At 31.2% G+C, this 5,740-nt stretch overlaps 1 protein-coding gene across 1 annotated transcript in view; it reads right to left on the reverse strand.

Moving 5' to 3' along the window:
- Positions 1–2,246, reverse strand: part of LOC119568479 — a gene marked incomplete in the record, with an annotated part of 11,170 nt that extends 8,924 nt beyond the window's left edge. Inside the window, 1 exon segment of the mRNA XM_037917012.1 lies at positions 2,034–2,246.
- Positions 2,247–5,740: the final 3,494 nt, after the last annotated feature.

Here is a 5,740-nt window from a genome sequence, read left to right on the forward strand (position 1 = left end):
TTCAATTCAGCTTCTCTTTTGTATGTACTCTCTTATGATGCGCTAGATTAGCTCTATGCGAAAAGTTCTTGTTACAAATCTCACAGCTGTATGGCTTCTCCTCTGTGTGTAATCTCTTATGATTCGCTAGATTTGCTCTATGCGAAAAGTTCTTGTTACAAATCTCACATTTGTATGGCTTCTCCTTTGTATGTACTCTCATATGAATTGCTACATTAGATTTCCTTGAGAAGTCTTTGTTACAAATTTCACAACTGTATGGCTTCTCCTTTGTATGTGTTCTCATGTGCCTCACCAGATGACTTTTCAATAAGAAGGTATTGTTGCAAATTTCACAGATGTATGGCTTCTCATTTGTATGTACTCTAATGTGCTTTGCGAGATAACTTCTCTCAAAAAATTTCTAACTGCAAGTGTCACAGCTATATGTTTTCTTCTTTGTATGCACTCTCATGTTCTTCACCAGATTATGCTTCTGTGAGATGGAATTCTTGTAAAGTTCATAGCTGAATGGTTTCTCATCTGTATGCATTATCATATGATTTAAAAAACTAGATTTATATGAGAAGGCCTTGTTGCAAATATCACAGCTGTATGCCTTATATATATATTTATAAATATATATATATTTGTGTTATATGTGTGTGTGTGTGTTATATATATATATATATATATATATATATATATATATATATATATATATATATATATATATATATATGACCTGGGAGGAAGAGAAGTTCAGACAGGAGCGAGAAGTGGTCAATGGTACATGCATTTACACTTACGCTCATCATAGAAGTATGTCTTTCAGTAATAGGAGACGTGTGTCTATAACATTACGAGATACAATCTATGGTTATACCGTAATCAAATCAGATTAAAAAAAAAAAAAAAAAAAAAAAAAAAAAACAAGAGAGACTGTATCGCAATTTACTTATATGAGTATTGAGCACAGTATTCAGGACAGTGTTTGTCTAGAGATTTGGCTTAGTAGACTGAACGAAATGCTGCATAATAAGGATATAATTACGTTTCCTGACGAACTCAAGCAGTGGAAAGAAGAGGATCTGCATAATCTCTTGATTCAACACAGGTCAGTGGATCGAGTGTATTTTTTGCTAATATAAAGGATATCGAATTTCGCCTACTTTTAAGACTACGTTACAAGTCCAGACCGCTGTATGTGGAGGCTATGTATAGTGACGATTATGGAACCAGAAAAAGCATCATAATTGTATCTTATGACGTTCAGCGTTTTGTCGACTCCATAGTGTGTTCTTACGGAGAACGCGATAATATACTATGCTTTTTGCTCCACGACAAATAAGGAGTACAACGGCCTTGGAGTAACGTGTTACGACTGGAGCACCTCTGTCAGAAAACAATCTGCAGCTACGGACTTAAACTGCATAACGTTTGTTCATTCAAGATGATGCCCATATTAATCCGTAATGGAATTATCAACCACTTAGATATAAATAAAATTGAAAATAAATATGAGAGAAAGACAATCATGATAAATAAGGTTTCCATTAAACCCATAAAAATGTAGCTTCGCTCAAGAATATGTTCTTTACTCAGACAGTTACCACAGATAGAGGTTGATTTTTGTGAAACTTTATCATTCCTTCTGACAAAAAACTGTGTTGTACTGTGCTGGTTGACACGAAAAACAGTGAGGTGAAATTGATAATCATTCCTGAACGTGTCAGAAGATTCAATAGATGCTATAGATGAACCGTTAATTATACTGTGATATATATATATATATATATATATATATATATATATATATATATATATATATATATATATATATATATATATATATATTGTTTGTTTTTATAGACTTTCAAATGGTAAAATAATAAAAATAATCTCTTCAATATATACAAAAAATTAACTATTAATAATAATTTCAGAAATAAATATCAAATAAATGTGACTGTTATTATTATTGTGACCTGTATTTTTTTACTGTAAATAATATACCGAGTTCGATAATTTCGAGTAACAACATTTCATTTTTCAGATTTCTCCCTGTTGTCGGTAAGATGACTGTAGTGTAGTAATCCAGTATAGCATCATTCATTTGCGCTATTGATGTGCCACAAACATTCCCTGATTTCTCGAGATGCTCGAAATCCTTAAATACGGCAATCAGGCGATTAGGATATTGTGAGATCCAAATCCGGGTTAAGTGCCACAGGGATCTTAGGTCCTCTCCTGGGTTTTCCCTAAAATATTTGATTTCTGCCCAGATAAATCGCCGAAAATCGCGATCGTTATTCTCACTATCAGTTTCAACTGAAAGAGAGAACAATAATAATAATAATATAATTATAAATAAAAATAGATAATATTACCATATAAATAATTATGATATATTAATATATAACATAGTTATTATTATATAATTAATTTATATATATTTCTATAATTAATCGACTAAGTGGGTGAAGAGTTCTTGGTAGTAGTCGCTGGTTTTCATGAAATACATCTCTCGGTAGTTTGTAGATAAATCGGTGAGAATGTGCGTAATCTTTTCATTCTGAAGGTCGAATATCTGTTGATGGGATATGCAATCTCCCTGTTTTATCATCGTCACCAAATGATCTACCTTTCGCGATACTATACTATGTTTTTTTGTTCCACGACAAATAAGGAGTACAACGGCCTTGGAGTAACGTGTTACGACTGGAGCACCTCTGTCAGAAAACAATCTGCAGCTACGGAGATAAACTGCATAACGTTTGTTCATATTAATCCGTAATGGAATTATCAACCACTTAGATATAAATAAAATTGAAAATAAATATGAGAGAAAGACAATCATGATAAATAAGGTTTCCATTAAACCCATAAAAATGTAGCATCGCTCAAGAATATGTTCTTTACTCAGACAGTTACCATAGATAGAGGTTGATTTTTGTGATACTTTATCATTCCTTCTGACAAAAAACTGTGTTGTACTGTGCTGGTTGACACGAAAAAACAGTGAGGTGAAATTGATAATCATTCCTGAACGTGTCAGAAGATTTAATAGATGCTATAGATGAACCGTTAATGATACTGTGATATATATATATATATATATATATATATATATATATATATATATATATATATATATATTTATATATATATAAATAAATCTTTTGTTTTTTATAGACTTTCAAATAGTAAAATAATAAAAATAATCTCTTCAATATATACAAAAAATTAACTATTAATAACAATTTCAGAAATAAATATAAAATAGATGTGACCGTTATTATTATTGTAACCTGTATTCTTTTACTGTAAATAATATACCGAGTTCGATCATTTCGAGTAACATTTTATTTTTCATAGATGCACGTACACATGAAATACGATTTGAAGATCGATATCAAAGTTATATGAATAATATTAACAACAGTAATAATAACTAAGATAAAAACACAACATACCTTTATAAATTCCATTGCGTATATTGACCCGTCTTGGTTGAGAATGAAAACACACGACTGCACCTGAGTTGTAAAGAAACAAATATGCGATATAGGTGTATGATAATGTCCATTTATGTATTCACATATATATACACATGATTATTCAGTCCATTCATGTAATAAAAATAATAACTCAGAGTCACAACAATGGCAAGGAAAATAAAAAAGATATATAAAAGATTTATACACGCACCATAATTATTCTAAAATGATAATAAAAATAACTTAAATAAAAACCAAATTACATGTTCCCTCTTGACAGTATGCACACAGAAACACATAAACGACAATAATGAATAAAAATATATATAATAATAATAAAGACAATAATAAAAAAAACTGATTCCGCTTAACCTGCCAGTCTGAGATACAATGACCCAATACTTGATTATATATATATATATATATATATATATATATATATATATATATATATATATATGTGTGTGTGTGTGTGTGTGTGTGTGTGTGTGTGTGTGTGTGTGTGTGTGTGTTTTTCGACCGACATACGGGTCTCTTAATTAAATTCATATAAAATCGTATATAGGGTCGTGTGATCTCAAATTGTGAGGTTTGGTGGGCATAGCACACGCAATCCTAACCCGAGAGTTTGGGATTGATCGATCCAATACTTTTTTCTTATTTGAATTTTGATTCAAGTTTTCCTTGAAAACCTGCCAATCTGAGATCCACAACCCAATAGTTGATTACATATATATATATATATATATATATATATATATATATATATATATATATATATTTATTTATTTATTTATTTATCGACTGACATACGGGTCTCTTTATTAAATTCATATAAAATTTAATATTGGGTCGTGTGATCTCCGAGGATGGGTGGGTATAGGACACGTAATCCTAACCCGAGAGTTTCGGATCGATCGATCCAATACTTCTTTCATATTCGAATTTTTATTCGAGTTTTCCTTGGACTCCTGTGGGATTCCTTAAATCGATAAAATATTCATAATATATCGGGTTTTGCAGATATCTGGAATCCCTCTCTTCGAGATTCCGTTGGTGCCTGTACGGTACCACGGGTGAAAAGAAAAGGCGAAATTTCTCCCTCACTAAAAAGTTTTTTGGGTCACGTGTACATTGCACGTGACGCGGTAATGCGGCCCCCCACGGGTCACTGGAGCGTGCATAGGCATCCTTCGTCTCGCCTTACACCCCAAGCAAGCAAGCAAGCTCATTGAGCACGTCCCACGGCCCGTGAAAGGCTCCCATTGGAGTGTTCGATGACGCATATCTTCATATGAAAGAGAGAGAGAGAAGAGAGTTCATTGCATGCTTCATACGACCTGTCAATGAGAGAGCTCACTGCACACACAACGTGCATGCATATACACACACCCAACACGAGAGTTCATTGCATGCTTCATACGACCTGTCAAAGAGGGAGCTCATTACACACAATTCTTTTTTTTTATGTATCTATATGATCCTCGTCTCTGTATAATGATATATTTCGTTTCAGTTTGAAAATTGATTGATCTACCCTGTTGTGTGTAATTTAATGTTATGTTTTATTGTACTTAGAAAAACAAAATATGTACATATCGAGTGCAATCCTCGCCCCTGTGGCATGATACGTTTATTGCAGTTTGAAAAAAAGTATATCTACTGTATTGTGCAAACCCATGTTGAATTCTCTTCTTATATTTGGTATATCTTAAAAAAACTAAGATCGGTATGCAACATTCGTTGATCAGAAAGGGAATCCAGGTATATAATACATTGATCAGAAGCGAAGCCCAATATGTTTTTCATAGTTTACAATGCCATGGGTGTGATTCATTTATATCCATTTCTTATTTTTATCTCTTCCTTTTTTCGTTTCCCGATTTCCGGATTTGTACACAATTAATATTTGTCTTGGTCTCGAGATAACTATCTTCGAATCTATGAATGGATCAAAACTGTATTTACCTTACAGTGATATTAGGAAAGAATTTAATGGTTATTACCGTAAACTTGTGCAGTTAATATCAATATTGAATTATAAAAAAAAATATTTTATTTACCTTAATATACATTTTAGTGAAATATATTGTATGTTATACAAAGGTTTTACATATAACATTTACTACAGTAAAAAAAAAAAAAAAAAAAAAAAAAAAAAAAAAAATATATATATATATTATATATATATATAAAATATAATATATATATATATAAAATTATATATATATATATAGTGTGTGTGGTGGGTAATATATATA

The sequence above is a fragment of the Penaeus monodon genome, chromosome 44, assembly GCF_015228065.2.
Source record: "Penaeus monodon isolate SGIC_2016 chromosome 44, NSTDA_Pmon_1, whole genome shotgun sequence".
In the NCBI taxonomy this organism is placed as follows: domain Eukaryota; kingdom Metazoa; phylum Arthropoda; class Malacostraca; order Decapoda; family Penaeidae; genus Penaeus; species Penaeus monodon.